Consider the following 26416-nt stretch of genomic DNA (forward strand, 5'->3'; position numbering starts at 1 on the left):
ATCCTAGGATGGAGGAATGAATTATAGATGGACCTTGGCATGAATATTTAGCAGCAATCAACAATAGTCATCCAAAATAATAATAAAGAGAAAACAGAAAGGGCAATATTGGTTGAGAAAATAATAATTTATGTAACAAAACATCAAAATCATGGGATGTAAACATTGTTTTATATGGAGAAAGATACAACCCATTGAGGGAAAATAATAGTTATGAAATTTGTGTACTAAACAATCAAACACTGAAGTATATAAAGCAAAAATTATTTTAAACATAAGTCACACATCTCAAAAAAGTTAGAACATGAAATCATTGATTAACTTTTCTGACTACAGCTAGGCACAGTAGTGCATGTCTATAATTCCAGTAACTTGGGAAGCTAAGTTTGAGGCCAGCATGGGCAAATTAGTGAGATGATGTCTCAAAATAAAATAAATAAATAAATAAAAAGGACTGGGAATGTAGAAAATAAAATTAGAAATAAATGACAAAAACCTTAAAAATTATAAAAATAAATGGAAATTAATAACTTCCTCCTAAATAGCCATTGTGTCAAGAAAGAAAACTTAAAAATATATTTAACAAAAGAATATGGAAACAAAACATATCAAAACCTATGAGACATAGAAAACACAAAACAAAGGAATGTGATTCAATTAAGCATTCCTGCTTTACTAAAACAGAACATCTCCAATAAACAAAGTACTGCTGTATCTCAAGAAGCTAGAAAAATAAGAACAAACCAAAACCAAATTATCAGAAGGAAAGCAACAATAACAAAGTAGAAATTATTGACATAGAGACTAAAAAACAAGCAAAATAAATGCAACGAAGAGATGGTTTTCCAAAAAGATAAACAGAATTAATACTTAGCTATACAAAGATAAAAAAGTGTAGAAGACTCAAAATATCAAATGAAAATGGAGACTGTACATGTGACATTACAGAAATTATTACTAGAGATTATTAGAAACAATCACATGCCAACAAAATCAATAAACTAGAAGAAACGGACAAATTCTTGGGTACATACACTTTATCCAGACTAAATCATGAAGGGGAAAACATAAACAGATAAAAATGATTAATGAGATTGAAACAAGAATAAAAAGTTTCCATTCAAGAAAAGCCCAGGGCCAGATAGTTTCATTGCTGAATTTAATCAAACATTAAAAGAGAAAAAATAGTGCCAATTAATTTTAAATTTTCCCCAAGCTTGAAGAAAGGTGAATACTTCTGAACTCATACCATGAGACAGGCATTAACTACCTTAACACCAAAACCAGTCAAGGACAGAAAATTAAAAACAATAAAACACAGCAATAGGTCGAAATTCATTATGAACACAGAGTCAAAAATCCTCAAAAATGTAAGCAAATCATATCCAACAACTATTGAAAAGATTGTTCACTATCATAGCCAGCACAACATTTTACTCAGTTTCCCTGAGCTGAGTCACTGGTGAAGGGACTTGGGAAAAAAAAAAAAAACAGATGCAAAAATAGAGAAAGCAGGCGGGGTGAACCAGCTACCTCTAATAGAGACTGATTGAGTACAAACAGGCTCAACTATGTTTATTACATAGGTTTAAACATCAAAAGAATTTATTGTGAGAAAGCTTCTTCGAGATAAACTAAACTGAAGTTGTGGGTAAAGCAGCTCCAGTAGGGCTTATCAGCTTGTGGCCATAATTCTTTACCTCTGGGCATTGGGCATTTGAACCCAAGGCTATTAAACTAATAAATTCCATGACTCACACAGAAGTCCCCACTTACCAGGGCATTACCATCAACTGGGCAGTTTTTCATCGGCACCTTTCTACCAGGAAATTCCCAAGAGAGTTGTCAGCCTCTATCTCTGTGCCCTTCAAAGCAATGATTCATTTACTGTTCCAGACAATTTACCATGATCAAATGGATTAATCCAAGTGATGTAACATTGACTGGTATAAAACTCAAAACAGAATGAAGGACAAAAAGCATATGATCACCTCAACAGATGCAAAAAAGGAATGTGATTCAATTAAGCATTCCATTATGATAAAAATTCTGAACAAATTAAGTATAAAGGCAAGGTACTTCAACATAAAACCATATATAACTGTAAAAACACATGTAACCATAGCTAGCTTCTACTAAATGTGGAAAGTTTGAAAGATTTTTCTCTAAGATCTGTAATGATGCCCCTTTCTTTACTTTTATTCAACATAGTACCAGAAGACCTAACCAGAACAGGCAAGAAAGATAAAGAAATAAAGTGCAACCAAATTAAAAAGAAGGAAGACAAATTGTATTGTTTGTGGATGACATGAACTTACATAGAGAAAACTCCAAAAACTTAATTGAAAAAAATACTTTGGGGGTGGGGGAGAGGAGAAATGGGTAAAAAGGAGAGCGTTTCATCAAAATAGAGGAAAGATCAGTAGAGTATATGAAGGGGATTGAAGAGGAGGAAGAAGGAGGAGAAAAAGGGAAGAACAGTGGAATGAATCTGACCAAATTTTGTATGTGTATGCATGTATGTGGCACAGTGGGTCCCAGAATTGGGTGTATCAGGACACTAAGAAAACTCTAAATTGAAGAGGGATTAGTGGAGTGAAGAGAAGGGAGCCTGTGGGTGGGGGTGGGTTGGGTAGGGTAGCATTGGGAACTGAACTGGAGCAAGTTGTGTTACATGCTTTTGTGATTATGTCTGGGTGTATCCTGATGTTGAAAAACAATTAAAAAGAATAAGAATATTTTAAAAAACCCACTAGAATAAAATATTTCAGCAAAGTTACAGGACATAAAATCATCATACAAAAATCAGTTATGCTGGGCTGGGGCTGGGGCTCAGTGGCAGGGCCTTTGCCTAGCATGTGGTTCCATCCTCAGCACCACATAAATAATAAACAAATAAAATAAAGCATTATGTCCATCTGCAATTACAAAAAAAAATTTAAAAATCAGATGTGTTACTCTGCACCAATATTGAAAAAGGAATCAGGAAAGGAATCCCTATTACTATAACAACATCAAAAAAAATCTTAGGAATAAATTTAACAAAGAGTTGAAATATTTCTACAATGAAAACTATAAAACATAATGAAAAAAATCCAAGAGGACACATACACACAGAGATGTGCAGATATCATTTATGTTCATGGATTGGAAAAATAAATGATGAAGTGTCCATACTACTCAAAGCCATCTACATATTTAATGCATTCTCGATCAAAATACCAATTACATTCTTCACAGAGCTAAAAAAAATCTAAAATTTCTATTGAACCATAGAAAATGAATAATTAAAGCCATCTTAAGCAAAAGAAACAAAGCAGGAAGCATTGTATAATCTGACTTTAAAATATACTACAAATCTCTGGTAATCAAAACAACCTAATATTATCAGAATAATCACAGAGACCAATAAGACAGAAAAGAGAGCCTAGAAGTAAATACATACAATTTTAGCCAAATGATCTTTGACAAAGATGCTAATAACATGCTTTGGAGAAGAAATAGTCTCTTCAATAACTGATTCTGTGAAAATGGAATGAAACCAGATACTTGTCTTTAACCATACACAAAAGGAACTCAAAATGGATCAAAGAGTTAAATGTAATATCTGAAACTACAAAAATGCTGGCATAAAACAAAGGAGAAATGTTTTAGGACATTGGAATGAGACAGAATTGTTCTGATAATTTTCCAAAAGCACAAGAACCAAAAGCAAAAATAGACAAATGGTATTATATCAAATTAAAAGCTACTATATGGTACGGGAAATAGTCAACAGAAGGAAGAGACAACTTACAGAATGGGGAAAAAATATCTGCAAACTATATATGTGGCCAGGGGTTAATAGAAAAAGAAATTGAAAAACCTCAATATGTAAATGAATAAATTAATCTGCTTAAATAATGGAAATGGACTTTAAAATAGACATTTAGCAAAAGAAGACATAAAATGGCAACAGGTAAATGAAAACAAATATTTCTTAATATTTCAGGGAAATACAAATCAAAACCACAACAAGTTATGACCTTCTTGCATTTAGAATGGTTGCTATTCAAAGAACAAAAGAGAAAAAGTGCTATTTGAGGATGTGGGGATAAGGAAAGATATATGCTGTTGGTAGGTGTGTAAATTATGAAAAAATCATATTGAGATTTAAATCTGTTTCTTTAAAAAAGGACTATTAACTTTTTTTAAAAAAATAAACAAAAATAGAACTAACATGATTTCTGGGTATGTATCTAAAAGAAATGACATCAAAGTGTTGCAGAAATATCAGCACTCCCATGTTCACTGCAACACTGTTCACTATAGCGAAAAAATGGAAACAATCTTAGTGTCCATAATATTATGAATGAATAAAAAATGTAGTATGTGTACACAATAAAATTCTGGTTAGCCATATAAAAGCATGAAATTTTGTTATTTGTGACAATAGGTAGACCTGGAGTCATTGCATTAAGTGAAATAAACCATGCATAAAATACTTCATGATTTCACTTATATGTGGAATATAAAAAAATTTGATCTCTCAGAAGATGGTAGTAGAGTGGTGTTTACCAGAAACTAGCGAAAGTTAGGGTAAGGGAGAGATGGGGAAAGGTTGACCAATGAGCACTAAATTATAGTTGGATAGGAGAAATAAGTTCTGGAGTTCTATGATACAGTATGCTGACAATAAATAATGATAATATAAATATTTTCACCACCCCACACATCTATATACATATAGATTTATGCAATCAATATCAGAGTACCCAAATATATAAAGAAAACATTAATAGATTTAAATGAAAGGTAACCTCAAATATAATTATAGGTGGGAACTTTGACATCCCACTTTCAGCAATTGATAGATCATTCAGAGAGCTGCAATTGAAGTCACTATTTGAAAATCTAGTCATTCTCCAATTCCATATAGTTTTTGAATGGACAAATATAAGAGTTAAATGGGGATATCCTTGGTGGTGACAGTAATCTCTGAAATCCTGCCAGGGATTATTTTTATTTACCATTTTCTCATATATCCAGATAAAGGCAGCTCTAATGACTTCCATTTGGCATTTCCCACAATAATAGTCCTCTTTCCACAGGGTGAGTTACCATTATGGGATTATACCAATTGCTAAGTATAACAATTCTAAGTATACATTCTGAAAACAGGGAAATGACCAGAGAATGGTTTGGGGGACCCAAGGAACACACTGTGAGTTGGACCTGGTCTAAAATTTGATCACCTAATCTTCATAAGTCCTTACTCTGATGGGAGGGATACAATAATGTTTTGAGTTTCCTGAAATTAATGGCAATCCATAGCCATTGTCCCGTAGTCCAAAAAATTCTAATTATTTCCTTTTCTCCAATGCACAGTTATCCTGTTGTAAACCACCAGAGAAGTATGGGATAAAGAGTAGTAGTGTTAATTTTTGGTAATATATAAGGTTCTTCCTTAAGGGGACCTGGAAGATCCTTCATTCAGGGGTTCTGCATCTATGAACTGGCTCAAGTCTGTAAATTTGTTCAGAAGTTGTGGTTCTGTTTCTATAATTCCAGGTAGACTTTGTTCACTTGATCTGCAAGTTTTCTGCTTGTACGACTCAAGTAAGTGTTTAGTTGGTTTTCTATTTCACTTCTGGGAACATCATGATTAATTAGTCAACACCATAATTCTACATAAGTCATATTATTCTGGCTGATGCTTTGCCTTTGCTGTTCATTAAGGTAAGTATACCCACTTGTCTTTGGTGCTTGAGTGCTGCCATGGGGTCCTTGTGACTATGGGATACAATCAGACACATTGAATTTAATATTATCCAGTTCATGGTCAGCTGGTTCCAAGGGAGAAGCATCATGGAGGAAAGGGCATGCAGAGGAATGGTGCTCATCTCATTGCAGTCCTAAAAGAGAGAGAGAGAACAGGGGCTGGGGATGTGGCTCAAGCGGTAGCGTGCTCGCCTGGAATGCATGCGGCCCGGGTTCGATCCTCAGCACCACATACAAAGATGTTGTGCCTGCTGATAACTAAAAAATAAATATTAAAAAATTCTCTCTCTCTCTCTCTTAAAAAAAAAAAGAGAGAGAGAACAAGGGTTGTGGTTGTAGCTCAGTGGTAGAGTGCTTGCCTAGCATTCATTAAGCAGTGGGTTTGATCCTAAGCACCACATAAAAATAAAATAAAGATATTATGTCCACCTAAAACTAAAAAATATTTTGAAAAAAGAGAATGAGGGGGAGAGAGAGAGAGAGAGAGAGAGAGAGAGAGAGAGAGAGAGAGAGAGAGAAAAGAAGAGGAATGGGTCTTAGAACAAAGACACCAGGCCAGACAGATGCAAACTTCACAGATAATTTCAGCCTTTATTTAGGAACAGGACTATACCTAGGAAATGGACTCACTTTTCTGGTGAAAAATGAGCCACTGAACAAAGGAAGAGACTGACTTATGTAGGTTATACTGAGAAGTTACTTAATGAGCGTGTCAGTTTGGGCACTCAGGAATTTGAGGTCTGTTTCACTGGGTGAAATTGGAGGGAGTCTAGGGGTCAGTGGTCAGTCTCTGGGATTTATCTTACTGGAGGGCCTGGGGTCAGTGGTTGGCATCTGGAAAGGATTTGCTTACAGGAGGATTAATGATTTGGCCTCTTCCCAGACACTGCCTTTCTAGGCTTGATGGATACCTCTTCCCCAGGGTTTGTTTTATCACAGGCAAAGAATGTATTGGGAAAGGATCAATGCTCTCAATGTATGGCTTTCCTTTTCACACCCTTTTTCCCCAGGTCTCATTATTTTGGGGGTTTGTCATTTTGTATATAATATTCCAAACTGTGAAAGGAAGAAATTAATTGGGCAATGAAGTCTCTGGTTTCTTCAAGCTGGAAGGGGGAGATGTGGGGGAAGGGACTTTCCTTTCAGAGTCCTGGAATTGGAAAATGGGGCATGCAGAGGAAGATGTGTGGGGGAAGTCCTGATGTCATCACGGATGATGTTAACACTTTTTAGGAGATCAGGTGGTGGGCAGTGGGAGGAGGGATGTTCTGGGATGTTTCCCATCAGTTGTGGCTGAGCTGACCACTTTATTAAAAATTGTAAGACCAAAAATAGAGAGAAGAAAAACATTATAGCAATATGTGAAGGTTAATTAATTTGTTAGGTTAGGGGAAACAATAGTATCATCTAGAATTAAGGTTAATTAGCTTGTTAATGTAAAGGGAATGACTTTAACATGAAAGACCAATTTGTTGGTGCTAGGAAATAATTTTGGCATGTACCATAACTGAGGGCTATGTTATTTTAATCAAGGCCCAATCAGATTTGGGGTGTTTATCTTATGAATTCATGGGCTTGGTGTCTTTGGAGCATAACAAGTATGATTAATCTTGGAATCATATTTTCCTGATGGTTTAGTCACTTCCATCCTGCTTGACGAATTACACAAAATAAGAACAGGGCTACAGTTAACAGTATAGTTAAGGCTAGTAATCTAGCTATATGTGTAGAATAGTACTTAAAAGGGTTAAGGGAGGAGATCCCTTCAGCTAAACTGCCCCAAATCTCTTCATTACCAAAAGTAGGTGTCTGGGCATTAACCATGGCCAGGACCTGAGGCTGAAATTTTAATACATCCAAAGAAGCATTATGAAACGGATCAAGTCCCATTAGGTGATTGCATACACTCTGCCTTTGGACCTCAGTGTCATTGTATGGAAATCTAGTAACACAAAAGTGAGTAATATTATAATGGCATTGCAAGTCTCTGAGTCCACCATAAATCTCACACTTATAGTTATATAACAGAGTCTTTTAGTTGCTGGACTTCATTCAGAATTTCCTGATTAATATGTACTTGAGTTTGCCGGGTTTCAGTGTAATTCTTATGAAATTGTTGAAAGTAATATGTTGTTTGAACCTCTTGGTGCAAGACCATTGGTGCTGTGGAGGCAGAGGCAATGAGGGCAGCCAATCCAACAATACCAGCTATTAATGACCTGATAAGCCGCTTATTCCAATGCTTCAAATGTCTTAGCAACTCTTGCATGAATGCTACTGAAGGTGTTTCCTGCCATGTTTTTTTTTTTTTTAATTTTACAGGGATCTAGGTAGCTACTGGCCTTTTGAGATCATAACCGTTTATTCTGGGTCCTGCCATATAGTTCAATTAATACGGTACTACAGCATACAACTTTCACATGTAATATGATATATATTTTGTGAAGCATTATATTATATTTGAATGGGCCCAGATAATAAAACATAGGGATTTAAAACACCTGCCATGAGATAGAATTTTTTATGAAGGGAACAGTTAAGATAGATAACTGTTTTTGATTTCCCATATTGAGGCTCACCATTCCAGACTCAGAAAGGCTCCTGAGTCAAACCTATTTTCCATATTTTAAGTGGTCCTGGACTTGTTTATCCTTGCCCTTTTACCATTCATGTTTGGTTTACATAGAAATAGCATTTTTCCATGACTGGTTTTGAAGGATGACAGATGCAAAGGATTGATTTCATAAAGTCAGTATCTAATCAATGACCTGTTGGATATCTACAATAACCTGGGCTATATTTATAGTAAACAGAGGTTCCTAATCCTGCTGCTCCTCTGTTAATCCTCGTGGATGTTTTCAGCCTTATGATTAACGGAATAATTTGGGGACTCTCCTAGTCTAGTGTATGTTGTTATTGGAATTGGTTGGCTTTGGTTGTGGGGTTAAATGTCAGTTTGAGGAGTAGGGAAATTAAGGCATAGAGGCCAGTTTATGAGTCTCACAAAGGGGGAAAAATCAGACATTTGAGGGCATCAGGGCTGTGGGATTGACATAAGTGTACATTTAAGTTCTATTTAGAAGAATTATTGTTTTTCCTCTAAGATGCCCAGGTATGGCTGTATTTTGGTAATAACTGTTTTTCTAGGTGTTCAAGACCAAGCTGGTCAAATTGACCTGGTTTTCATCTGCTGTTAAGAGTCAGCTGAGTTCCCACAGGGGTCATTCTTGGGGACCTTGAGAGCATCTTCTTACCGCTTTTAGTGCCATCTGCTAGGTAGGATGGGTTAGGGTCTCCTGGATGAGGTGGCCTCCTTTGGAAGCCTCAGGGATGTCTCCCTTTTTCAATTACCTGCCTCTTTGCATCAGGTGCACTAGTTGGCTTTCAGTTCTCCAGTGGTCTCATTAATGTCCCTGACCATGTGTCCCAGCCCTTAGAGAAGTTCCCTCATTCCCTGTGCTCAGGCTGCCTCAGAGGGCAAGAGCCAATTATTGGTTTTCTTGGCCCTTTTATTTTAACCTTAATCTTTAAGCCTTGGTGTTAAACATTCAGCAAGCAAATCTCACCAGTCTTAAAGTAAGAGTACTGGGCTTTAACTTCAATGTTCATAACCTTATAGTTATTTATTCCTAATATTTAATTGGGATCTGTATCAGTACTAGAAGTTTGCCTTATATCCTATATGTTCTGTAGGTGATGGCTTATTATCTTAAATTAACCCAGGTTGTGTGGTTTTGAAGCAGTATCTCTGCAATACATTAACAGGCAACAATCATAAAGTTTACAAGGAAAATACAAAATGAAATTAACAAGAGAAACACGTGTTTAGTTTATACAATAACTTTCAACCAAGAAACATAATCTCTACAATAGCACTAATGTATATTTGATATCTATTTAGCCTCAAAAAGTACCCATTAAGTTGTGAACTCACTTGTGAAATATTTCATAAGTTTTATTTTATTTTTTAAACTTTTTTACAACCTTAAATACCTTTTATAATTTACTAAAATATTCATGTTCTTTTGTATAATATCCCTTATTTATTTTGAAATCAGTTATTTTTATAACAAAAGTTTATCCTTTGAATATAACTTTAAGTGAGCTTAAGCCTATCTACTCTGAGATTATCTTAACATGGAGTAACATGAGACACAGAGTCTTAATTTAGGTGAGGTGGGGCTCTTGGAAAATTTTAGGTAAAGTATTCTAGTTCTGAAGCTGATCTTTGCCTCTTTCTTAAATGCCATTTCACATAGTTTGCATATATTTTTCCTGAGTCTATATGAACATTAGTTAACACAATATAATATTACATTTAAAATATAAATCAGAGAAAGGCTGAGTTTCTAACTTTCCTTTTGTATGGGTAAGTAGAAAAATGTTTTCATGTTTTACAATATTACCTTTAAACAGATCAGGCTCTCCTTATTATCTTTCAAAAATGTATTTAAATTCCAATCCCAGTGTGAAGAGTAGCACTAAATTGTATATATAACTTATTGACAGCAGGTTATTTTATCTACCTATAAAACATTAAATGACATGAATAAATACCAACCCAATTTGTTATTTCTATACAAATCTGAGACTTTTGATGCAGATAATTTTAGTATGTAGAATACCAATGTGGCGAAGTGTCTCCTAAGCTCTATATTTAACTAAGTTTAACTTTAAAGGTACAATTTAGAATCCAGAGTGTATGGTAACAATATTCATAGGTCTGTATGGGTTAACAAAAATCAGTAGCCTTAAATCTTTTATATATTTAGGAAGAATTGCTAATAATAAGAAAATGACTTAGTCATTGTAAACAGACATAGACAGATCTTTAAATGACAGTGTGACCCATTTATGGCCATGTACAAAAGAGAAAACATATTGCTTATCTTGTTGGTAAACTTACATAAACTTTCATATCATAAACTTTTACATAGCACTTAGACAAGTTTTGGATACAGTTCTCAGATGCATATATATACCTAGTCACAGGTTTTGAGTGTCAATTATGTTGTTTTATCCTAAATAACAGCTATTTGTTTAATCAGTTACAAAGTAATTATTTAAGACTTTAAAACAGGTACAATCCCTAATTTCTTTAAGATTTAATTTATCAAGTAATAAAACCTAATCAATATAAATACAAGAAAATAATCTTGATAGATAAGAGCAAACCAATGTTAGACTTTGTTTCATATCAGTACATTAAAGTCTAAATAACTGTGCTAATTAAAGCCAATTTAATCATAAACATTTTTTTGAGATTTACTTCTGCAAACCTCTGTGACTACTTAGATATCCACAACTTGCTTACATCCTTAGTTTTGTCCTCTTATTTTGAACTTAAGCACAAGAATATTACCTTCCAAGATAATATACATTCTCAATCAGAAACATTTATTTTATCTTTTAATTTTCCATACTAAAATATTTTTCCACAAATGTAACTTTTTTTAAAATCTCTTTTAGTTTCAGACCCTTTCTTTTGGCGTACTGCTATCCTTGAACATCAGAGGCACTGCCTTTGGACCTTCAACTTAGCCTGACTGCTCAGACTCTTTATCATATAACTGAATAAATATCTTTACATACAGAATTACTTTTACATATTTTATTCACCCCTGATAGACCAACTTTAAATGTAAGACTGTGTAATCATCCAGAAAACCAGACATTGACCGTGAAATGTTTTTCTTTTAAACAAGCCCATACCTATGGTGGCCCATTTAGCCAAGATCTCTTTTAAGAGACAACCTAAGTTCAATGTAATGTAGCCCACATCCTAAAGGGCTAGGAGCAGATATGAAAAACAGATAAACAAGAAAGGATCACCAAAACCAGGGCTGACAGGTGACAACATTTACACATACAAATTTACACATACAAATTCCTTCCTTAGCTTGGACAATAAAGGATACAGGGCAGGTGGAGAAGAGGGAGCCATTTAAGCTGGCTTAGATTCTTTTACTTTTTATCATTTTATGTAGAACATACATGAAAGTAGAATCTTAACCTTTAATCATCTTGCTTTTAGTGAAGACCAGAAACAAAGCAATCTTAAACTTTCCATTGAGCAACAATTTATGAAAACCATATTTATAATGTTTGCCCCATTTGTTAAATCTGATTTACTCATTTTTAACTAAGGTTACCCATAAAAATCAAGTTTAGTGAACATTTTAAATCATCTTTTCTGCTGAAGGAAAATCCTAGAAGCAATAGTCATTGATTACATTTCAAATATTTTTTAGAAAACAATACTCTTCATTGTCTAATCATCTGGAAAAAATGTGTGGGCCAGTGACTTTAAAGACATCATTATTGTCATTTGTTTAACCAATTTAAATTGAAGTTTTGAATCATGTGATTCAAAGGTATTTGGATCCATTTTTTAAATTTTAGTTTATGAGTGCTTTATATGTTGGTTTTGATACACAAACACATGTAGACAAGACAATACACAGAACAAAAAAGCAAAGACCTTATATCTTTTTAGAACCTATTAGATTAAGGGTCAACTTTGGGAATTGGCCTCTGAGAAAAGCAGAGTGTAAAAACAAGCAAACAAACAAAAAACTTATATAGTTGGATAAAATAGATCTGATCAGAAATTTTAATTTAGGCATGTGGAATCAAAATCATAAGCTCAAAAATATAGAATTAAAAAAAACAAGGGTCCCAGAAAAAAATGATAAGGCCATTAATTATTTTAGTAAAGTAACATGAGAGAAAGAGAGAGAGAGAGAGAGAGAGAGAGAGAGAGAGAGAGAGAGAAAGAGAGAGAGAAACCTGAAGTTCAATTAAACAGACACTTTTTTTTTTCCTTTAGTCTTAGGCCCCCCTACTGAGTCTGCTAGTTTGCATTCCAATGCAAGCTTCAGTGTGGTCTGAGCAGGGAAATTGCTGCCTAGGGCTTTTTAACCCTTTTTCCCCCAGTTAGAATTCAGGCCAGGTTTGGATACAGAAAATTATGAAACATTATATCCCATTACTTTTTAGGAATGATGCTGTTATATCACGCTCCTTACTGATACATGGCACTGGCTGTTGGGCTGGTCAGGGCTAAGGAGGATATTTACCAGCTATTTGTGCCCTTACAATTTCTTCAGAAGTGAAATATTTGCCTGCTGCTTGGCCATTTATCATCCCTGTAATCTGGGGCCCCTTAAGATGTGGGATTTGGGTCCCCTCCTTCCAGCAACACAGTGTATGGGACTTTGGAAGCTGGCTGCATTAAGGATGTTTTTCCTGTGGAACAGTCCACCATCCAGTGTCCCCATTACTTACATTTGGGACAGGGCTTGGTGGGGGGGCCTTGGGTTAGAGCAGGCTTTTGCCTAATATCCAGTCTATCATATCAGAAATATCAGAAACAGGGCCCAGGACATGTATTAGAGGGTCTGATGGAGACATGAGCAGCAGTGGCTTTTTTAGACAAATGGAAGGCTGAGGCTAGGAGCTGATATTTAATTTTAAGATGTTTTTCCGTTTCCTGCTTGGCTTTGTTTTCCCTATTGTTAAAGATCTTGAAAACAGTATTTAGAAATTGCTTCTGGGAAGCCCTGGCATTCTCATCAGGTCCTTGGGTCATTTCCTTTACCTTTTTCCAATTTACTTGGGTGTAAGAATTTTTTTTTTTTTTATATTCCCTCAAGGGAAGTGACCATATGCTGTAACATGATAACCCTGGGGTTGGTTAGCAGTGGAGCTTTGGGGAGAGAAGAAGCCTCAGTGGAGGCCATGGGACCCTGGGATCTGTACTGAGGGGATTCATCAGCTATCTCCAGGGCTGTGAATGACTAAGAGGATTGTGGGTTTGTAGCTGGTTAACTGCAATCAAGTAAGGTTGATATAGGAAAGGGTTTGAGCAGAGGAGGAAAAAGTCTGAAGATATGGGAGTTCTAAGTACTGGCCATTTTGAGTGAGATATTTTCCAAAGTCTGCAGAATCTCTTTATTGAGATTCCATATTTGGGCCATATGTGTTGACTATTTAATTAGTATTGTGGCCAAATTTGAGTACTGAGTCTAATGAGGCATTTAAGTTTGAGTCCAGTATGAGAATAGAGGGTTTTAAAATAAGTCACCCATAAAATTACATAAATTAGAAATAAAGAGTAGAGTTAATAAAAACTGGACCAATATAACAAAATTACAACTAAAATGAAAAAAAAACCAAAATACTGTTACAAAGAAAACTTTATATATTTTTCTAATAAAAACAAAATTCTGATGAAAAAAATAAAATAAAATCATTGGCAGAGATAGCCCAAGGAGGTGTCTCTGGGAATTGACTGAGTAGTTCCTCTCCTTAGAAAGGCTCCTCTGAGAAGGTGACAACTGAGGGCAAGACATCCCTTGCACTCTTTATGCCAACAATGTGCCAGTTCCAGACTGGACTTCCCTATGGGGGACTGGGGAAATGCATTTCCCTCAATTCCAGTGGTAAGGGACATGGTCCCAGTTAGCCTAAGGATGGAGTCTCTGTCCAGCAGAGAGAAAAGGATGAGGGACATGGTCCCGAGTAAGGAATGGGGTCTTACCTCTCCAAAGAATGCAGAAGCAAAATGGAGTTTGCTGGGTGTGTAAGGAAAGCAAATTCTGGGGAGAGGAGGAAGGATGTGAGAAAAGGGTCAGAAAGAGGATGCCTTCAGCACCAATAAAGGATTCGATACAAATCCTTGCTCCTTCCGTATAGCATAAGGCCATAAAAACTTAGCCCAGGGTTTGGGTCAGTTACCGGTTGCCATCCAGCCAAAGTGGACTCTGAGAGTGTGGAGAGTCTCTCTCTGTAGGGCGGGGAGGGAGATGAGGGAAGCTGTCAGTTTGGGGATACATCCGTAGCTGCATGAGCTGTGGCTGGGGGTTCCCCCATCCTCAGAGATCCTTGGGGGTGCTGGACACTCAACAGCCACTTCCCAGGTCCCATTGGTTGTTTAACTTAACTGCAGGGAAAGAGGAAGGGTTAATTTCACCTCACTCCTGCTCATGGTCAGGGAAACAAATTGTTAGAACAAAGAGACCAGGCCAGATGCAAACTTAACAGATCATTTCAGCCTTTACTCAGAAACAGGACTACACTTAGGAAATGGACCCACTTTCCTGGTGGAAAATAAGCCACTGAACAAAGGGAGGGACTCGGCTTATGTAGGTTATAGTGAGATATGACTTAATTAGTGAGTGTGTCAGCTTGGGTCTCAGGAATTTGGGGTCTGTTTTACTGGGCGAAATGGGAAGGAGTCTAGGGTCAGCGGTCAGTTTCTAGGATTTATCTTACCGGAGGGCCTGGGGTCAGTGATTCGTATCTGAAAAGGATTTGCTTACAGGAGGATTAATGATTTAGCCTCTTCCCAGACACTGCCTTTCAAGGTTTGATGGACACCTCTTCCCCAGGGTTTGTTTTATCACCAGGAAAAAAAATACATTGGGAAAGGATCTCTCAATGTATGGCTTTCCTTCTCATGCCCCTTTTCTCAGGTCTCACTATTTTGGGGGTTTGTCATTTTTCATGTACGATAATGGAAATGCCATCAAGTTATTAATTCATTAAAAGGATTAATCCATAGTTGAGTTGAGAACTCTGATAATCCAATTGGGAAACCTAAATTTAATGTGTATAGTTGAATAACCATTGTTCCCACTCAAGGTCAAGAATACAAAGTAGAGGGGCTGGGGTTGTAGCTCAGTGGTTGACTGCTTGCACTGGGTTTGATACTTAGCACCACATAAAAATAAATAAATAAATAAAATAAAGCTATTGTGTCCATCTACAACTAAAAAATATTTAAAAAAAGAATACAAAGTAGAACAATGACAAAGATCTTCAAGGATTCTGGTGCTCTCCTCACAAACATGCTTTTGAAGGGTAAATTGTGTGGATGTTTTATATGTCAAATCTACTTCAGCATTCCAAACTCCCTTTTAATCCCTTAATTAACAGTAAAACAAGGGCTATCAGACATCTCCATCTCATTCATAGTGTATATTTTTGGAGACTATTTCAGCCAACTAAACAAATAATCAATTAGCTTTTTAAAATCCTGAGCTGCAATGTTAAGTGCAGAATTTCTTTTAAAAAAAATTTAGTTGTTGATGGACCTTTATTTTATTTATTTTTCTATGGTGCTGTAGATCAATCCCAGTGCCTCACACATGCTAGGCAAGCACTCCACCACTGTGTATAACACCAGCCCCTAAATGCAGAATTTCTGATTAATGGACCCTTATCAAAAAAATCAGCCTGGCCCAAATTTATGTTCTTTCCACCATAGTGTCACACCCTTAAACACCATTTCTAAGTATGTTTCTCATACCTCTGCTCATATAAATTAGAAAACACAAGCAGTTATTTTAAACTGCAGTTCACCTCTTCCTGAGTTATACTGTGAACTTTACGTCTAGGGTCCTGCTGAGACTTCAATCTCATTATAGGTCTAGGAAAAAAAATGAGTGGTAGGGATTGGTCCTTAGGAGAATCAACATTATCTTGCTTTGCAACTATCTCAGGGATAGCCATTAGTGTTTTCTCAGGTAATGCAGGAGTAGTTCCCTCAGGCAGAGGTGGTGTGGCAAATACCATAGGGGCTGCTTGTGGACATGCTGTTGTCAGTGTGGTAAGGTCACTTTATTTGGTGAAATAAACTCATCAGATTTTAGGAGCTCAATGACTTCAGCCTCATCATGTCCTCCCCCACATCTCCATTATTTGCTAGCCAATACCCTCACTTTTACTGTAGAGACCTTTCAAGACTAAAAACTAAACACCATTACATGATTAGACTTTCTGTTTTGTTTTTGGAAACTTCAGCTCTGTGGCTAAAGAAGAGAATATTCTTCATTAGGACATACTTCGAAGACTTTTGGTTATCTACTTGCAGCTGGAGCTGACAATTTGAATCCCAGAGCTTAATATTTTCCTCTATTATTTGTCCATTGATCCTAAGAGCAACTGGCTAACATAATTATATTTTTTATTTTTCCAAAATTTTTAAAAAGTTTCATGTATAGAGTCACTAAATTTCTTGTTTCTCACAGTGGTGAATTAGGAGCATCTAATGCATTTACTTTGCACATCTGTTTGAAAATTTATGCCATGGACTATTATTATTTTATAATATCAGGAGGAGAGTCCTCATCAATTTTTTGTTTATCAAATTAGGGAGCTGTGTTAGTCAACTTTGACAATCAGCTGAGGAAACACTTATTTTGACTTACATTTTCAGAGGTTTCAGTGCATGGTCATCTGGCTCCAAAAAAGAAGCATTATGAAGGAAGGGCATGGAAGAAGAAACTTCTCATCTCATGACAGCCATGAAGAAGAGAGACAGGGAGGGAGGGAGAGGAAGAACAAGTAAAGGGTTGCGGAAAAGATATAACACTCCAGGGCACACCCCCAGTGGCAAACTTCCTCTAACGAGGCTGCACATCCTATAATTTCTACCACTTCTCAATAATGCCATTGGATTATTAATTCATCAAAAAGATTAATCCACAGATTAGGTCACAGCCCTCAGGAACCAATCAATCACCTAAAACCCCCAAAATTCCACCTCTGAACATCATTGCATTGGGGATCAAGCTTCAACACATGAACCTTTTGGGGGCATTCTAGATCCAAAACAAATTAAGAGCCAACTCCAGAAACCACAAATCCAAAAAGGAAATTCATCCTTGAAACTGTTTTTGTAGAATCACTTCTGTTACCAAAATCTGTATTATTCAGGTATCTAGAGGAACAGATCCACTACAGAATATTTACATTAAATTGGCTTATATGATCTTGGGCTGAAGAGGTCCAGTATGGCTGTCTGAGCAGGATTGGCAGGGAAACCAGTAGCGTCTGGGTCCAAGGCAATTGAAGCCTCATAATTAAGGGACCAGCGTTGCAGCCTCATTGTGAGGCTGAAGGTCTGCAAGTTGCTTGTACAATCAATGGTGTGAGTCACATTCAAAGGCTGAATATCTGGAGCAAAAAAGACACACCTGATAAAGAGGTGAGTACATATGCATATGTGTGCTTCCACATTATTTCACTTTTTTTTTCATCCAGTCCCTTAGCCTGGTGCCATCCATTTCTAGGACAGGTCTTCCTCTATCAATTTGTTTACTTACACACCAATCGTGTCTTGCAACATGATCATAGAGACTCACAGAATTGTGCTTTAACTAATTTTCTAGATATGTCTCAATTTAGTCAAGTTGGAAACCAAGATTAATCATCACACATATCTTTGGAATGAAGAATAAAAACAAAAGAATTACAAATTAATAACTGAATGAAAATGTTAAGAGATAGGCAATATAAAAGGCTACAAAATGTGATATCAAATTCAAAATATGGGGCATAAAGTTGCTATCACATTTTAAACTTGAAATGTTAACTCAGAGATCACAGCAGTCTTGCTATTTGTCACATAATTTTCTGAACTGATGAACTAGAATTGTTTAGGAAGCAAACAAAATAAAATCTTTCCTCAATTTACATGGTGGCTGCATTCCTGCAAAATCCAGCTTAGGTTAAAATCATGTAAAATATAATCAATGTCCACATACAAAACAAATAGAAGAATTTTTTAGGCTTGTGTTATAATGAATATATTATTATTTTTTTTAAAAAAGCAGTAAGTTTTGATTCCTTGCTTTGTTTTTTTATTTATTTTAGTTTGTTTACTGCTGATTCTTGCTTTGTGGTTATCATGAAGGTTATGCAATACATCTTTTGCTTTTAACAAGCTGTTAAATTGGAACAATTTAAACCAAAATACAAAATTAATAGAAGGTAAGAAACAAAGATCAGAACAGAAACAAGTGAAATGGAACTTTAAAAAGACAATACAAAGCATCATCAAAACTAAGAACCTGTTCTTCAAAAGAATAAACCAATTAGACAAACTCTTAGCTGGACTATGAAAAATAAGGAAAAGACTCAAACAAAATCACAGAAAAGCCAGGCGTGGCAATGGCTTTGGAGTCTGAGACAGGAGGATTGCGAGTTACAAGCCAGCCTCAGCAAAAGTGAGGTGCTAAGCAACTCAGTGAGACCCTGTCTCTAAATAAAATACAAAATAGGGTTAGGGATGTAGCTCAGTGGTCAAGTATTCCTGAGTTCAACCCCTGGTTCTCTCCCCCCACCAAAGAAAAATTGATGAAAAGGGACAAAATAAACTGACACCACAGAAATAAAAATAATACTTACAGATTATTATGAAACATCTACATGCCAAAAAATTTGATTACCTAGAAGAAATGGATAATTTCTAGACACATGTGCCTTATTGAAATTAAATCTTGAATAGAAAATTGGAAGAGACCAATAGCAAATAATAAAATTGCATCAGTAATAAAAAGCCTCCCTTCAGGAAGAAAAGGGAGGCAGAAGGATTAGCAAGGATGGTAAAATGTGATGGTCATCATTATACAAAATACATGTATGAAGATTTGAATTTGGTGTCAACATACCTTAGATACAAACAGAGATATGAAAAATTGTAGTATATATATATATATGTGTGTGTATTAAGAATTGTAATGCAAAAACAAAGAGTACATGTATAATGGCATAATTTGGCATGAACATATTTTATATACAGTTACGAAAAATTGTGCTGTATATGGGTAATAATGAGTATAATGCATTCTACTATTGTCATGTATTTAATTAAAAAAGGCTCCCTTCAAAGAAAAGCCCACTATGAGATAGTTTCACTGCTGAATTCTACCAAAGATTTAAGGAAGTACTAGCAATTTTCCTTAGGTTGTGCAAAGAATATAGAAGAGGGAGGAATCCTAAACAAATTCTCAAAGTCCAGAATTAACCTGATACCAAAACCAGACAAGAACACACACACACACACACACACACACACACACAAACACACACAAAGAAAGTTTCAGGCCAACAACCTCGATGAACACAAATGTAAAATTCCTCAACCAAGTATCAACAAAACAAATTCAACAACCCATAAAATGTATTCACCATGATCAAGTGGTATTCATCCCAGGGGTACAAGGATGGCTCAAAACACACAACTCAATAAATTTAATACAACCAGATCAATAAAATGAAGGAAAAATATGGTCATCTCAATAGAATCAGGAAATACATCAGAAAAGATTCAACATCATTTCATAATAAAAATAGTGAGCAATTATGAATAGAAGAAACAACATCAATATTATAAAGGTTATTTATAATCAGACAAGACCTAGCATTATACTGAATGCACAAAAACTCATATGACTTTCTTTAAAAATTGGAGAGGTATAAGGATACCCTCAGTTTTAGTCAACATTGTACGGTAAGCCCTAGTCTTAAAAATCAGAGAAGAAAAAGAAATGAAGGGCATACACATTGGAAAATTAGTCAAGTCATCACTGTTTGCAAATGACATAATGTTATACACAGAAATCACCAAAAATCTACTAAAAATTATTAGAACTAATGAATGAATTCAGAAAAATCACAGAATACAAAATCAACATAAAAAATTAGTAGTTTTGCAACATGGCAATAAGAAATTTTCTGAAATAGATATCAAGAAAGCAATCCCACTTACAATAGCTATAAACATTCTTTAGAATAAATTTTACCAAAAAGTTGAATGATGTCTACAACTAAAATCATAAAACATTGATGGAAAAAAATTGAAGAGGACTCAAAAAGTTGAAAAGACATCCTGTGTTAATGGATTGTAATAATTAATAGTTAAAATGTTTGTATTACCCAAAGTCATCTATATATTCAGTGAACTCCCAATCAATGAAGATTTTTTCCTTCATGGTCACTAATTTTTGAAACAAATGAACATGACACATGTCTTGACAGCCTACCCACCACCATACAGCTATGACCTGATATCCTGGGGGAGAAGTTATACAGAAAAGATCTGGAAGATGATATTGTTCATTCTTAAGCCTTCCCAGATTGCCACCAGGTATCCACCTCCAGATGGCAGGAACATCATGGATGTAAAAATGAGGATAGTTGCTGGCCCACAGATATTACAGGGAGAGTTTCTCAGTACACTTCTATCCCTGCTGTTCCCCGTGATAACCATAATTCAATCCTGCTTGGATTGTAATAGATGTTTCAATTAATATAATAAAGAGGTAAAGCCCCCAACCATTAAGCTCTACTTAGTTGGGAAGAACTGAGGAGTTTGAGATAACCATTTATTGACAGTAGCAGAGAGGAATGAGGCAACTTTTGTTGACATCATACTTATGTGGATCCTCTGCAATAGCTGCCCCTGCTCAATGTCAGATCATGCATTGTTAACAAAACCAGATATGAGTGCCAAATTTTAAAGCCTTAAATGACTACATCAAACAGAAGAAAGAATAACAGAGCTTGAAGAGAGGTTCTTTGAAAGATTACAAAGAGAAAAAAAGAAAAAAAGGAATAAAGGGAAAGAATTTAAGATCTCTCAGAAGTCGCTAAAAGGTCAAATGTCCACATAGTCAGCTGTTATGGCTTGGATCTGAAAAGTCCTCTAAAAGCTTAGTCCCTAATTCAGCACTTTTCAGAAGTGGATATTTGGGGAAGTGATTGGATCATGAGGGCTCTGATGTTATTTATGGATAAATCCATTGATGGATTCATGTCTAAATTGATTAATGGAAAGTTGTAGAAACTGTAAAAGGTGGGATATAATGCAAGGGAATGGATCTTTGGCATCATGGCCTTGTGTATTAGATCTTGCCTGCCACCCTCTGTCATCTGTCTCTCTTTCTCTCCTTCCTGGCCCTCATGAGGTAAGTTGCTTAGCTCTGTTACACCCTTCTACCATGATGTACTGATCACAGACCAAGAAATAATGGATCTAGCCAACTGAAATTTTAAACCAAAATAAATCTTTCATATTTTAAATTGTTTTACTCAAGTATTTTATCACAGTGATGGAAAACTAATACACTGCACACCTAATGGAGAGGAAATAAACTTTAAGGGCATAGAAAACCTCTTTGATGAATTAATAGAAAAAAAATTCCCAAATGTTGGAAAAGACATGGGCATCTAAGTACAAGAGGCTTTTAGAATCACAAGCATATGTGATCAAGAAAGAACCTCTATATGACATATCATAGTCAAATTGCCAAAAGTACAGGGGAAAAAAGAATATTAAAATCTTAAAAATAAAAGGTTGAAGTCATATTTAGAGGAAGACACATTAGACTCAGCATATTTCTCAGCAGAAACCACAAAGGCCAGGGAGGGCATGGAATGATACATTTCATGTCTTGACAATCAATATTACTATATCTGGTGAAGTCTTCTTTCAGAATTTGAGGGAAATAAAGACCTTACAAGATTAGCATAAATCAAGGGAATTTATTACTACAAGACCAGCCTTACAAAAGATGCACCCAGAAGTGGAAGACAAATAATTACTATCATAGAAGTACATGAAAGAATAAATCCCAATAAAAGAGGTGATATTCAAATAAAAAATATTTTAAAATCACATTGTCAATACAGTAAACCACCAAATAACAAAGAGGAATTGAAAATAATTGGTTTTCAATTATTCATTGAAACCCAAAGGAAATATTTTTCAAAGGTAGGGACTAGTTCATATATTTTAATGATAAACCTTAATGTAAGGGTCTTAGTTTTATAATTTAAAGATGCTGAATGGCTGAATTAATTAAAAACAATATCCAACAGTAAAATGTTTATAAGAAACTTACCTAACCTGTAAAAATACACATATACTGAAAGTGACAAGATGGAAGACAATATTCCAAGTAAATGGAATATAAAAATAAACAAGTGTAGCTGTACATATAAGTATATGAAGAAATAGATCTTAAGACAAAACAGTAAGAAGAGATGAAGAAGGTCATCTTAATGACTGAGGGATGATTTCATAAAGAAAGTATAAGAATTATAAATCCACATGCACTGGATGTTAGATCACCCAGTTTTATAGAACAACCTGTATTAGATCTATAGGGAGAAAAAGACCCCAATTCAGTAATAGTGGGTGACTTTAATATCCCATTCTCACCAATAGAAGAAACCATCCTAACAAAACATGAAAAAGAAATATTATAGTTAAACATCACTGCAGATCAAATAGACATAATTCTCATTTACAAAGTATTTCATTCAAGGCCTACAGAATATATTTTCCACCATCACATAAAACTTTTTCTAGAAGAGAGAATACATTAAGCCACAAAAGAAGTGTTGTCAATTTTTAATAATTGAAATAATATTTTGCATCCTCTCTGGCCACGATGGGATGAAACTAGAAATAAATAGCAATCTAGTTTTAGAAAATATACACACCCACACAAACTGAACAACAAAATTTTGAATGTACAGTGGATCATTGCAGAAGTCAGAGGAGAAATTTTAAAATGACACGAAATGAATGAAAACAGAAATACAACATAACAAAACCTGTGAAATGAAGCAAAAAGAGTAGTAACAGAGAAATTTGTAACTATGAGTACCTATATAAAAGTAAATAAATCTCCAATAATTAACCTAATGATGAATCTCAAGGGTCTAGAAAAGAAAGAACAAACCAAACCCCAAATCAGTAGAAGAATAACATAATAAAGAGGGACATAAATAAACTAGAGAGACTAAAAGAATAGTAGAATGCATCAATTAACCAAAGAACCCTTTTTATGAAAAGATAAACAAAATTGGCAAATCTTTTGTTAGACTAATGAGAGAGAAAGAGAGAGAGAGAGAGAGAGAGAGAGAGAGAGAGAGAAAGAGAGAGATCCCCCAAAATAAAATAAAGCTAGAGATGAAAAAGAAGACATTACAACTGAAACCATAGAAATACAAAGGATCATTAGGGATTAGTTTTAAAAACTATATACTAGTGAATTGGGAAATCTAGAAAAAAAACCAATAAATTTCTGGACATCTATGACCTACTAAGTTTGTACCAAGAAGACAAAAATATAAATTACAACAAAGAGAATTGATAAATAACAAAAAGTCTCATGATTTAAAAAAAAGTCAAAGACTGCATGGTTTCTTTTCTGAATGCTGCTGAATTTTATGCCAAATATTTAAAATATTTCATAGAATTGAAAGGAAGGGAACCCTACTGAATTCTATGAGGATCTGGCTCCAAAATCAGATAAGGGCACACAACACACAATAAAAATTATAAAACAATATTCCTGATAAATATAGCTGCAAAAATTTTCAACAAAATACTTGAAAGTTAAATTTTAAAAGGTCATGTATTATGATGAATTTGGTTTGATTCTAAGAAAGTAAGAATGACTCAACATATGCAAATAAATATCCCCAAAATATTGCATTAGAGAATCCAGGGAAAAATCATTTGATTCTATCAATAGATGAAGAAAAAGCAATTTATAAAAATAAAAAACCCTCCCCAAAAATCCTACAAAATTACATATATAAGAAGCATCCCCCAACGTAAAAAGGTATATATGACAAACTCTTCTCCAACATCATACTGAAAGAAAAAATGAAATGAATTTCCTCAAATATTAGCAATAAGACAAGAGTTTCCACTTCCACTGCTTTTATTTTACATAGTGCTAGACATTTTAGCTATAGCAATTAGGTAATAGAAAGAAATAAAAGGAATGCAAAAATGAAGAGAGTAAATCAAATTATCCCAGTTTGAATATGGTAGGATTGTATACATTGAAAAACCTAAATGTTCTACCAAAAGACTATATCAATTGGTAAATGAATTCAGTAAAGTAGCAGGATACAAAATCAACATAAAAACAGTAGATTTTCTACACAACAACAATAAATTTATTGGGAGAAAAATTGGGAAAGCAATCCATTTACAAAGATTATAAAAAAATAAATTTCAAGTATTATATATGTAAGCAACCACCATGATACAAGTGGACTCTTTTCTTTTTAGATTGTGAAATCCAAGAAGATTGGGGCCATTATTCTTTATTCATTTCCTAAAATCATATAAAACACGTGCTTACTCATATCATGTGTTGTGGGAGACCAGTAGAGTAGAGAAAGGTACATTGGGGATGAGGAGAAAGAAGGAAGTACTAGGCCTGAAATGGATCAAATTATATTCCATGCATGTATGATTATATCAAAATGAATCACACAGTTATGTGTCACTATAATGCACTAATAAAAGCATTAAAATTGAGTGAATTTTTTCTTTTCCATGCAGAAGCTAAAGAGAAAAAAAAAAAAAGGAATAAGAATGGGGAGTGGTCTCCAGACAATAGAATGGTGATCAGCAGAATTTAGAAACCAGGGACCAAGGAGAGAGGAAGGAGGGGAGGAAAAGAGAACAGAGGAATGAAATTGACCAAATTATACTTGGTGTATTTATGAACATATCAAAAGGCATTCAAATTTTATATGTAAGTATAATGTATAAATTAAAAAATAAATAAGAAAATTGAAGGAAAACCAGTAGAAAAAGGGAATTGGGAATGGAGGAAGGGAGTTAAGGTATAATACTGGGGATTGAAATGAAGAAAACTGTGTTATATGCATTTATGAATATGTCAAAATTAACCCCAATATTATGGATAACTGTGATTTACTAAAATAAATGCAAATATAAGCAAAGGTAACTTGGCTATATATAAAATGAATTAAACAATATGATTAACTCAGTTACTTTTTATGTTTCAACATTTAAAATCAGTCAATACAATGCATCATATCATCAGGGTAAAAGAAAAAACCATATAATCATATCATTTGACACAGAAAAGACATATCGATAAAAAGTCAACACCCGGGGCTGGGGTTGTGGCTCAGCAGTAGAGTGCTTGCCTGGCATGTGCAAGGCACTTGGTTCAATCCTCAGCACCACATAAAAATAAATAAATAAAATAAAGGTATTGTGTTCAACTACAACTAAAAAATATTTTTGAATTCAACACCCATTTAAGATTAAAATAATAAATACAATAGTGGAAATTCCAACTATAATAATGAGGGAGGAAAAGAAGTAACATTCTTCATAATTTTAGTCCCAAGATTTATATTCCTGCAAAAGAAAAACATTAATAGAAAACTCCAACTTTGCTTTAACTAGATCTCATTTGGGGAGGGTGCTTTTTCTACCATTCTCGTTTTGTTTTGATCTCTAGTTCAAAATCTTGTGAGAATGGAAGGGGACCAATCAAAAGAAGTGGGAGAGCAACATGATTTGGCATTCTTGGGTCCCTGATACAATTGTAGTAGATATCTTCCATATTGTTCTCCAGATTCACTGTACCATCTATCCCATTTGCTATGTACCCCAGTAAGCTGAGAAGTATAGATAGCGATCAGGGTTTTCTGTGTGTGTGTTTTTTTTTTTTTTTTTTGGTCCCTACACAGTTCTAACCAATGGGGAAAACCAGAAGAAAATTGGAAGAAATAAATGACAATGAAGTATTTTCCTCCATATCTCTCTCCATTTTATTCATAATTCCCAAGAGGTGATCCTCTTTATACAAATATCTCCTGAATTCCAGAAACTAACCACTTCCTTTCCTTTCCTAGGGTAAACATGCCCAATGTTTCTAGTCCCAGGATGCTGCACTATTCCTTGTTGCTTTCTTATCCCCTGCCCAACTCCTGAAACAAGTCCTTTATTTACCTCTCTGTGGGTTGTCCAATATATATATTATTGGGTCCATGACTGATACAATATCAAAACTCTAAA

This window comes from Callospermophilus lateralis, chromosome X (assembly GCF_048772815.1).
Source record: "Callospermophilus lateralis isolate mCalLat2 chromosome X, mCalLat2.hap1, whole genome shotgun sequence".
Classification (NCBI taxonomy): Eukaryota; Metazoa; Chordata; class Mammalia; order Rodentia; family Sciuridae; genus Callospermophilus; species Callospermophilus lateralis.